This window comes from Halichoerus grypus, chromosome 4 (genome assembly GCF_964656455.1).
Source record: "Halichoerus grypus chromosome 4, mHalGry1.hap1.1, whole genome shotgun sequence".
NCBI lineage: Eukaryota > Metazoa > Chordata > Mammalia > Carnivora > Phocidae > Halichoerus > Halichoerus grypus.
In genome coordinates this window covers 139,036,213-139,048,301 of record NC_135715.1, presented here as the reverse complement: position 1 = coordinate 139,048,301, position 12,089 = coordinate 139,036,213, and the positions used below count along the sequence as shown (strand labels likewise).

General features: G+C 40.0%; 1 long non-coding RNA gene across 1 annotated transcript in view; it reads left to right on the top strand.

The window, feature by feature from the left end:
- Positions 1-300: 300 nt before the first annotated feature.
- LOC144381507 (uncharacterized) overlaps positions 301-12,089 on the top strand; it is a 253,293-nt gene continuing 241,504 nt past the window's right edge. Inside the window, exons 1-3 of the long non-coding RNA XR_013446769.1 lie at positions 301-376; positions 685-764; positions 11,091-11,344. This is a non-coding gene — a long non-coding RNA (uncharacterized LOC144381507). The remainder of the gene's footprint in view (positions 377-684; positions 765-11,090; positions 11,345-12,089) is intronic.

Sequence of the window (12,089 nt, the reverse complement as noted above, 5' to 3'; positions counted from 1 at the left end):
GACCTCGGCAGGAAGGCAGGCTGCAGCCTGGCTGTCCAAGCACTCTCCTTCCCTGTAAAGGTGAAATGATTTAGAGGCCTGGAGAAACTTAATTTTTCTTGATCACCATGTGCAACCCGGAATTTTAATGGCAGGCATAATTAATTCTTCTGATGTTAATCATCAGGGCTGGGCTCCACAATTATCAGTCTGGTGCAGCTGGGGCATGGTGCAGACATGAAAAATTAGGAAAATGAATCAGTAATAGGGTGGCAGATTTAATCTGCATCATGAAAACAAAGTTAAAAAGAGGAAGATCGAGAGAATTTCAGCTGAAGCTTTTGTGCCAATGCGCAGTGACAGAACTGAAAAATGTTGCCGATGTCCAAAGTGATTGGTAATTACCAAGCCATTGAATTTTTTATTGTCAATTTATCATTGCGCCAGAGGTTAAATTTAACATCTTCTTCTAAAGCCATCACTCTAAGAAGGCTCACTGCTCATCACGTGGCTCAGAGTCAGTGAAAGGTTAATCAGGTATTTCTTTAGTTTGCATTTGTCTCCAAACTCCTTCCTCTTGGGCTGTGCCGGGACATTGCTGAATACCTGCCATGGGAGATTTTCCACTGTTCCTTACCTGTGACTTTCAGATAAATGTCCAATTGTATTACCCACACACTTCTCTCTCTTTGTTGGTATTTACAGAGAACACTGGTGCAAGAAAAGAATTATTTCTCAAGTAAGAAAAATCCCATCATTTCAAGCCCTGGGGATACTTCATTAAGGTACAGCTGAGACAAGGGGCACTCTCATTCTCAATCTCTCTCTCTCTCTCTCTCTCTCTCTCTGTCTTTCTGTTTTAAATGCTGTGTGGTCAGAGACATTGGAAGAAACGATACGACTTCTTCAAACAAAACTAAAATTCCACAACACTTTAATCTGGTTTAGATTCTCTTTCTTCATTTCTCTCTCTCTCTCTTTTTTCTTTTTTTGCACAGGATGTCCCTTTAATAAGAGTTGGGAAAAACTTTGTTTAAAAGGAAGGAGATTATTTATCCATTCAACTGAATACTTCAAATAACTGCTTCTTTAGAGAGCTTTCTGAAATATTTGAACAGATTCAGAGCAAATATTGAAATGCCACTGGAAAAGCCTCTTCTTACTGATTTTTAGAGTGACTTAACTTAATTCACTCACCGCCCCCATCTTTAATATCACCTGTTTCATCTTTTTGTTCTTGTTTGCTGTGCCTCTTCTTCCGTATGTATTTTGAAATATAGAGCGGTCTCTTATTAAAGGAATGGTATATATTTTCTATAAATTAAAAATGGAAATAGCCTTTAGGGAGAATTGAAAAAAATCGATGTATACATTAATTACTGCACTTCATTCCTCAAATAAAAATGGTCTCAACCTTGCATTGGATCCAAATTTAGGGACTGAGGATGCTTGCAAAAGACAAAGCCTGTGCTCCTGATCATGTTAATCTGCAGATCAAAGCCTCTGAATCCAGGCCTGGTGGAAGCTCCTCAGGGGATAGGCGAGCTGGGCTCCATCCCGGCAGCGGGCAGTGAGTTATTACTGCTGAATACAAAAGCTGGTCATGTGACTGTCACCTACCAGCAGTGGCACAAGTCCTTCTCCCGCCTGGGCTTCCTGAGACCTTGCTTTTCGGAGCCCTTGCTTTTCTATAATTAAATCTGAACCATAAAAGCCATACCTGTCAAATGACCTCCAGCTGCCCTCATAAACAACACTGGGAATTTTGCTGGTAGCAGCTCTGTGCTTTTGGAAAGAATATAGGAAAATATCCTTTTTAGCTTCCTAGAGACGTCCCTCCCCTGCTCTACCTTTTTTTTTTTTTTTTTTTCCCCCTCCAATTCTCCCCACACTGAGCTTCCTCTCTCCTCTTGGAATTTAAGTACGGGACTGGAAAATGCACAGCAAATAAAAAATATAGTATAATTTATTGAAAAGATTCTGCTGTCTTCTCCTGAATTAGTAACCTGTCCTTTTAGGAAGAAGAGAGAGAAAGTGGAAAGAAGGAATGTAATTTTTCTAACAGCATTTGGCTGCCTTTCTTTGATCATGTTTTATGGCTAGAGGATAAATTACCATGTGAAGGTTTCTGTTTAAAACCTGAATATGTTTAGTATGATTTGAATCCTGCCATATTTTGCATAGCTGCCTTTTGCCTGAGCAAGTTTAATGCAAAGATCAGCAGCTCAGAGCATAACACATATTAGCCAGTTCTTTTCTGCTATTGGAATCCCCTACTATTTTAATTGGATTCTTTCCAAAACTGCAACTAATTAAGAATCAATTCAGGACCATTAGCAAGTAGGACAAGCTAGCCAGTGTTGCATATTTCAAAAGAGTTAGTTTTAATGAGGGGCGTTACTGGATGAGGGAAAAAGAAACAGATTAAAGATAGTGTAGGGACCTTCTTCAGCTAAACTGAACGACTAATGGTACATGGAAAGATGCTGAACTTGTAGTCCTCTGTAATTGATCTACTTACTGTTCTTAAAGAAACTTTAAAAACATGAATGCAGGTATTTAGAGGTACATTAGGGGTTCAATAGCGATTTATAAATGTTACAAATTGTTGGCTTCTGTAGCGGAGTGCTCCTTTTATTGGAGAAACATGCTGTCTGCTTTCAGACCCCTTAACCTCAGCATCGCCAAGCCATTTTCTCTTCCCTGGGCTTTGTACTTGGTGCACATCTGCTCATCCAGACTGCAGTGCCTGCAGATGGTGCTTTTTAATTTGTTAAAGGGTTAGCAGTGCCATATTTTTGACAGCTGTTCTTGAGTTCCTTTACCACAAAGAAAAACTTTGCTAGAGCCTGGTGTTTAGGAAGAGAAATTTGATGCTCACATCCTCATTAGTCGCTTCTACTCTTTCTTGGATCTTAGTGTCCAATCCTTTGTTATTATGAATTGTGCACAGGCTGATGGTTTTCTCCAGAGAATGAAGGTAGAAAGTTAGTATACAGTTAACCTGCTTTGAACTTTATAGTATGAATATGTGTGTGGTTTCAATGGGGCAGCCGAATGTTTAATCATTAGAAAGGATAGGCAATAAATCAAATGTCTGAACTTGGATGCATTATCTGATATGCTTGATTTCAGACTTAACCTTCCTCATGGACTTCTGTCGTGAGAAATTACCTGGACTAAGTTTCTTCATTTGAAGCAATCATAACCCAACCACAGAGCTTTTATGATTGTAAGATAATAGCAATAAAAAAGAGATTGTTGGCTTCTAGCAGTGGACAAGGACAATAAAAATATATTACTCTATAGAAAAATAATTTTCCTAAGTTTAGGTTTGATTACATGTTTGAGATGGTATAGAGTAGACACTGAAAAGGTAATTGCAATATTATTGAAGACGTATGAGTTTAAAGGATTCTTTAGAGTGTGTAGGGCTAAGGAAAGTCATGCATGCTTACTGGGTAGGTTTTCTCGTTACAATTGTTACTGAAACAAAAGAACAGCTACTTTGAATCCGTGTGCTGTTATTTACAATTGGGCTTGCAATATGGGGAAACATGGTCTCCCGTCTACACTACCATCCAGCCAGTCACCTGGCCATCATCCTTGATTCCCCTCATACTCCCTTTCCACATGTAACCAATCACCAAGACCTGTGGATTTTCCCTCCTTCATTTCTCAACTCTGGCACCTTTGCTCCACCTCTTTGCCTCTGTCTCAGTTTGGACTCCCATCATTTCTTGACTAGGATGAGGACTAGGTCTTTCACCTCTGTGTCTCCAGCCCCAGTGCAGTACCCACAGTAGGAGCTCAAGAAAAAGAAATTGTTGAATGAATTATATCCTACTATCTATTAGGCCATGTTCCAGGCTCTGGGGATACAGCTGGAAATGGAACTCACAAAATCTCTGTGTTTATGGATTCAGGCTCATGTGAATGAACATGCAAATGAGCAGTCTCTCTCAAAAGCTCACTTGCCTGGGTGCTGTGTGAAATGTTTGTGTCTTGTTCTAGCACACAGTTGGCCATCTGAGCTACACACAAAAGAAATCAGAAAGGGGGGCACCTGGGTGGCTTAGTTGGTTAAGTGTCTGCCTTCAGCTCAGGTCATGATCCCAGGGTTCTGGGATTGAGCCCCGCATCAGCCTCCCTGTGAGACATCTTCCAATTTCCAAATTAAACACCTAAATGTTTTAAAGAGATCGAAGAATGAAGTCACCTTGGGTCAAAGATGTGTGGGAGATTGTTGTAGTAATGGCCTCCAGTTTGTTCATGGCTTCTTTGTACCCAGGTCCCTGGGCAGTCCTTTCTTACACTGACTCTGAGCTTGACCATGTGACTTGCTTTGGCCAGTGGTATAATAGCAAATATGAGGCAGAGATGTGAAAAGCGCTTGCACATTGGGGCTTGCCCTCTTTTGTTGCACACGGGGCCACTGCTACTGTCACCATGTGAAGATGCTTAGCTAGCTTGCTGGATGATGAGAGACATATGACTCAGTAGCCCTCCTCACTCCAGACTGTAGATTGTCTTTTGCCTATGTGAGTGAGGCCATCCTAGACCATCCAGCTTCTAGCTGATCAGCCAGCTGACCAGCAATGCATGAGCAAGCCCAGCCAAGAGGAGCCAATCCAATCCTGACCCAGATCTGCAGCAACAACCAGCCAACGAAAGACTTGAGAACAATAATAAAGGACTATTGTTTGAAGCCACCAAATTTTGGGTGATGTATATTCAGTAAAAGCCAACTGATGCCAAGGTGGCAACCATCTCCTCCATTCAGGTTCATCAGAGCAGTGTTTGGGAGGCTAGATATTTCATTAGAAATAGTAATGGCCAGTTAGAAAACCTCTAGGCATGGGTAAGAAAAATTGTTAAAAAACAATTGATTTTCAACATAGGGATGTTTGACATTTTTTGGTCCTTAGATGTAGCTCCTTGACTTGCAGAGGAAAGTAAGAAATAGGATGATAATAAGCAGTGGTTTGTGTGATGGTGGGGGTGAGGGTGGGGTATGTTGGGATTGGGACTCAGGAACCCAAACTGGGCAGAGAGCTAAGGAGCATGGTGCCTGGGTGGGGAGGGCCTCAATTAGAGCCACCTCTCAAACCTAAGCCTGTAAAGCTTTGGTGTTTTTAAAGACTCTTTTCTGAAGGTCATGGGTGTATCATAGTTTGCAGGATCATCTCTTGCAAAAAATATTTAAGAATTTATTTTGACTTGGGGTGCCTGGGAGGCTCAGTTGGTTAAGCAGTTGCCTTTGGCTCAGGTTATGATCCCAGGGTCCTGGGATTGATCCCCACATTGGGCTCCCTGCTTGGTGGGGAGCCTGCTTCTCCTTCTCCCGCTCCCTTGCTTGTGCGCGTGCACTCTCTCTCTCTCTCAAAAAAATAAATAAAATCTTAAAAAAAGAGAATTTATTCTGACTAATGTTCTGTGGTTAAGAAGTAATACGGAAACACCTGCTATTTTTAGTTTCCATCTTTTGGAGTCTTGATACTGAAGTTTTATTCAGTTGTTGAGCAAATATTTATTTATTTCCTATAGGTGCCAAGGAATGTGGTTTGTACTATAGACACAAATTCTTTTTTCTCCAAGTGCTTTTAGTCCCAAAGGGTTAACAGACAAGTGAACAGAATAACATTTACAAAAGAGGGTGAGCAGTATGATGAAAGCAAGAACAGCCTGCTTGGAGGCACAGAGGAGGTGAACCTAGCTCAGTCTGTTGATGACGGTGGAGGGAAGGCTGATTTGCCAAGAATAGAAGCCCAGAGGCTTCTCATGTTGTAGCAGGTTCGCTTAGCTAACTGTGTCTTACCATTGGTGTGTGAGAGGTTTCTAGTAGGCGCTGCTATTACCTTGTAAAAAAAACTAAAAAAAAAAAGATGCACATTTAAGGAGAAAGCCTAGAGAAAGTCCATTGTTAAAGATGTTTGTCATTTTGGAGGAGCTGCCCAGCTTTGGAACCTTCTTTCTAAGTGTCAGAATTCGTCAATGTATGACACTTGGCATAGCCTCTCCCATTTAGAGAAGTTGAAAAATACTAGATAGGTTTTTCAATCTTGTCAGCAGGAGGCAGGCCCCTAGGGCTACTGACTGATAAACTCCATTATTGTGGTTTTAAATGAGGTGGGGCTGGAGATAAAGTGGGCAGGCTAATAGTACTGGTTGAGGTTCAGTTGCTGAGAACAGAACCTACTCCAGGAAGTTTTAGCAGAAAAGGATTTAACACAAGGAGATCATTGACACATAATCGTTGGGAGGGTTGAAGAAATAGATCTAGGTTGAGTTTTATAAAAAAATCCCCCCAATTCTTTACCTATTTTTTATTGTTTAATGTCCATTTCTACTATTAGAACGTAAGCCTCATGAAGGCAGCAATCTTTGTTTTATTTGCTTATATATTCCAAGCACCAAAACAGTGCCTAGTACATTGTAGGCACTTAATAATACTTTAGTAGTAATAATAATTACAATAATGGTACATGGGGAGAACATTTTTGACAGAGAGAAACCAGAAAAAAAGTCTTTTAGTCCATCCCCAAAGAGACCATCAGTTATGGGTGACTTTTCTGAGTGGGGAGATGTTTGGTCATATGTCAGAGAACTTGTGGGAATATAGCCAGATTGGATATTACTGTCCACTAAAGGGAACTATTTTTTTCCCCAAAAGGATGAATCAGTACATCTGTATTTAATGTGTGTAATTTAGGCTGCCTCCCATGGAGAGGGTGACATGACTAATGTGTACCACTGGTTTGTATTGCTTGAAAATTTTGATTATGGGTTTCATAAATAGAGTAAACTTTGGAATTTTGGAGCTTGAGATCAGACTGGGTTGACTTAGAAATCTGGAATAATTTGGACTAGGTTAAGCCTCAGTAATAACACCAAAGTTTATCAATGATGATTAATTTCTTAGCTATTCTGGGGAAGGGTTTGACAGGTTTTATAGGTAGAGAAACCATAGGACAAAGGGCATGACAATCTGGGTTTCACCCACAATCCAAATTTAGGCCAATTTAAAAGACTTGCCCTCTAAATTACTACTTCAATTTTGATCTTGGGGGGTATAGAGCATAAACTTATTTTTGGTATCGTCTATTATCTATTGTAATTCTGATTATCAATGCAATGCAATATTGCATACAATTTTTGTTTTGTTAGTGTCACAGTAAAGTGATTAGGTCTGTGGGAGCAGGAGAACCCAGGACTTCTGCACATTGTGCTCTATAAACATCACTGCCATTTGGGAAAGAGTGATAAAATGAGAGCAGGAATTTTAGGGACACTATAAAGCATTAGCACTGAGCCAGTTAGGTTCTTTGCTTTCTTCCTTCCTTCCTCTCTCTGTCCCTCTCTTCTCTCTTTCTCTCTTCTTTTATTTTTAATTTTTTCCTTTTTCTATATTTAAAAACAGTCATGTATGAGAGGAGACCAAGAAATCTCAAAACCCAATTAAATTCATGCATGAAAAATTCTAAAAAAAGAACATTAAAAAATTTACTCTAATTCAGTAGGAGCCAGGGGGCCTAGAATAAGTCTGACACTTCTGTTGTTGTTTAAATTGAAGTATTTTTGCCCTACAATATTATATTAGTTTCAGGGGTACAATATAGTGATTTGACATCTATATACGTTACTAAATGATCACCAGATTAAGTCTAGTTACATCTCTTACCACACAGTTATTACAATATTATTCGCTATATTCCCTATGCTGTGACTTGTATCTTTGTGACTTAACTGGAAGATTGTACCTCTTAATCCCCTTCACCTGTTTTGTCCATCCACCCCCTCCCAACTTACTTTGTTTGTTCTCTGTCTCTATGAGTCTATTTCTGTAAGTTTTGTTTATTTGTTTTAGTTTTTTATTTTTTATTTTATTTTATTTTATTTTATTTTAAAGATTTTATTCCACATATAAGTGAAATCATGTGGTATTTTTCTTTCTCTGACTTATTTAAGTTAGCATAATACCTTCTAGGTCTACCTGTATTGTTGTAAAAGACAAGGTTTCATTCTTTTTTTTTATTGCTGAGTAGTATTATATCATATATATGTATGTATGTATATATATCCCCCCACATCTTTATCCATTCAACCACTGATGGACACTTAGGTTGCTTCCGTATCCTGGCTATTGTAAATAATGCTGCAGTGAACATAGAGGTGCATATATCTTTCCAAATTAGTGTCTTTTTTTCTTCAGATAAATACCCAGAAGTGGAATTACTGCATTATATGGTATTTCTATTTTTAATTTTTTGAGGGATCTCTATACTGTTTTCCACAGTGGTTGCACCAATGTATGTTCTTACCAAAAGTGCATGAGGGTTCCCTTTTCTCCTCATCCTTGCCAAAACTTGTCATTTCTTGTCTTTTTGATTTTAGCCATTCTAACAGGTAGGAGGTGATATCTCATTATAGTTTTGATTTGTATTTCCCTGATGTTGAGCATCTTTTCATGTGTCTGTTGGCCACCTGGATGTCTTCTTTGGCAAAATGTCTATTCAGGTTCTCTGCCCATTTTTTAATCAGATGGTTTGGTTTTTGGTGTTGAATTTATGAGTTCTTTATATATTTTTGATATTAACCCCTTCCTGGGTATATCATTTGCAAATATTTTCTCCCACTCAGTAGGTTACCTTTTCATTTGTTGATGGTTTCCTTTGCTGTGCAAAAGCTTTTAGTTTGATGTAGTCCCATTTGTTATTTTTGCTTTTGTTGACCTTGCCTGAGGAGACAGATCCAAAAAAATATTTCTAAGACTGATGTCTAAGAGGTTACTCCCTGTATTTTCTTTTAGGAGTTTTATGGTTTCAGGTCTTACATTCAAGTCTTTAATCCATTTTGAGTTTATTTTTGTGTGTGGTATGAGAAAGTGGTCCAGTTTCATGTAGCTGTCCAGTTCTCCCAGCATCATTTATTAAAGAGATTGTCTTTTTCCCACTGTATATGCTTGCTTCCTTTGTCATAGATTAATTGACCATATAAGTGTGGGTTATTTCTGGGCTTTCTGTTCTGTTCCATGGATCTATGTGTCTGCTTTTGTATCAGTCCCATATTGTTCTGATTACTACAGCTTAGGAGTACAGTTTGAAATCTGGGAGGGTGACACTTCTGTTTTTAATCCCTAAATTTTTAGTGATAGACTTGACAACAATAATCTCTTATTTAGATAACCACATTTATACACCAATAAATCCCATTGCATTGTCATTTCTTCTCCATGTCTAAATATAAACAAAAGCAAAATGCCTCTAAGCTCTCCTTATTTTCACAGAAGAACACTGCTAAAGCAGACACCGGTACATAAATAGTTGTAGAAATTAACTCTATAATTAATTGCGTCCAAGTTAGCAAGTTGTCTATTTACAGTGCGGTTTTAGTTTAACAGTGGACTCTTTTTACCTGTCAGTAACGCAGGCTTGAAAGATGAATGATCTTGGGTAAGTGAAACATTCCGCTATGACTAGCTAGCTCTTGGGGAGCTGCTGGCCAACTGAGCCCCGTCATTTCATTGCCTGGGCTGCTGCTGCTGCTTTTTTTTAAAGATTTATTTATTTGAGAGAGCGAGAGAGAGTGAGCGAGTGCAGGGGGAGGGGCAGAGGGAGAGATCTCAAGCAGACTCTCTGCTGAGCATGGTGGCCGCCTTGAGGCTCCATCTCATGACCCTGAGATCGTGACCTGTGCCGAAATCAAGAGTCGGACACTTAACTGACTGTGCCACCCAGGCACCCAGATTGTCTGGGCTTCTGATCAAGCAGGGGTCCTCCTCCTCCCCGGGACTGAATCATTCGATGCTTACAGAACAAAAAAATGTATGCATACTTGCAAACACCTTGATAATCAGAACTACAATAGATATCAGAGTATACGGAGATGTTAGGGGAACCCCGGGTCTCAGTTCAGATCCATCATGTCCAACAAAGTTGTTTTCAAGTTTGTAGATAGTTCATCATTTCACTCTCTTGACATCTCCCTGCTTGTTTAGGTGGAGAGATTGAAATCACTGTATGTTTTACAACCTGTCAACAATTCTTATAAAAACGTTTTCCCCCAAGGGGAATTTTAAAATTTATTGGTTAAAGTGGTATTTGGGTGTTATCAATGATCTATCAAATCCTAACCTCAGGATCGTCTTCAACAAGTCTCTCTTTGTTATTTGGGAGAGAAATTTCCATTTGACCATGTATCTTCCTTTATTTTCTTTTCACTTATATCTTATTAAGTACTCAGAAACGCTACTTTTTTTTTTCACATTGATGTATTTCAAATCCACAAGAGAACTGAGCTGGAGTTACTGTGTGCATAAATATTTACTTGAGTCAGAGAAGACTTCCAGTGCACCTGGGGCAAGGCTTCTCAGAGGAGCCTTTGTCCTTACTCAGTCACGAGTGTCTCCTGTGCATGCAGCATCATTCAGCAAAGAATGCTTTTCTTAAGGTTTCATTCTTTCCTGTTCTTTTTTAAATAATAGAAAAGAGCCAGCAACTGATACTTTGGAAGTTGGCTATTTTCACACACTATTTTCACAAACTAGAATATGCAAGAAATGAAACTTCATTTCTATGAAATAAACCTAATTTCCATCTCAAGACTTCATTCCGTTGGGTGGAGAAAATGTGTTCTTCATCAGTTTGGGGTGCCCTTTGTCAAATCAGGATGATTCTCAGTTAAAGGTTTCTCTTATCTTTGCCTCTTATACAGTAGTCTCCCTTTATCCATGAGGGATACGTTCCAAGACCCCTAGTGGACGACTGAAACCACTATAGATACTACACTTTTTCCTGTACATACATACCTATGACAAAGTTTATAAGTTAGGCAGAGTAAGAGATTAACAATGATAACTAATAATAAGAAAAGCAATTATACTGTAATAAAAGTCATGTGAATGTGTTCTCTCTCAAAATATCTTGTTGTACTTGTGATGATGTAAGATAATAGAATGCCTACGTGAGGAGATGAAGTGAGGTGCATGACATAGGCATTGTGACGTAGTGTTAGGCTGCTGCTGACCTTTTTTTTTTTAAGATTTCTTTCTTTCTTTCTTTCTTTCTTTCTTTCTTTCTTTCTTTCTTTCTTTCTTTCTTTCTTTCTTTCAGAGAGAGAGTGAGCACACAGATGGAGAGGGAGAGGGAGAAGGAGAAGCAGACTTCCCGCTGAGCAGGGAGCCCTATGTGGGGCTCGATCCCAGGACCCCGGGATCATGACCTGAGCCGACGGCAGATGCTTAACGACTGAGCCACCCAGGCGCCCCGTGCTACTGACCCTGGGATGGTACGTCAGAAGGAGAATCATCCGTGTTTGGACGGTGGTTGCCTGTGGATAATTGAAACTGTGGAACATGAAACTGCAGGTAAGGGGGGACCACCGTGTCTGAATTCGTGGTCCTTACATAAGAGTCAAGGCAGTGGGAGGCCAGGGCATCTGCTGCGAGGCAGTCCCGTCTCCGTGCAGGCAGCTACTGCGCTGTCCTTGGTCCTCTGTGGTCTCTGAATGCATCCACTGTTATGTCCTTCCTGTCCAGCTAGGCAGCCCTAGCAGGTTGGCTATCTTTTGTCTGCATTTTATTACTTGGTGAGGCTGCCTTAAGCCTTTTCTCCTGGACATCTCAAGCAGGTACTTCTACTCAATGGCTTCAACCTCACGCTGGGGTGTGGAGAGCTCCAGGCCTTCCTGCTCTCCTGGGCCCATATGGTATGAAACCCAGGTCTTCTCAGCTTTTGTCTTTCCAGATTAATTGGGGACATTCTGTTGCTTCATCTCCCAGCCCTGGAATCAGCCTAGGAGTGATGGGGCAGAGGGATTTGGACCCCTTTTCAGGGACACCTACTAGAGTCTGATTGTCTTACTTGCTCCCCTTCTCTCTCCTTCCCCAGCTCTTTTCTTTCTTCAGGGTTTGGATAAATTGGCCTTCTATTGATGATGTACTCTTCACATATTTTCTGTTTTAAATCTGGGCTACAACTTTAAAAGTTCTGCTTCTTTTATTCTCCAATTCCCTGAGGCAATAGCTACCAGCTGGTCTAGTTGTAAGAGGTAAAGGTTGAAGGGCAAAAGTTTTCTGAAAGCCTATCTGTAGCCCGTCCCCTACATGAAAA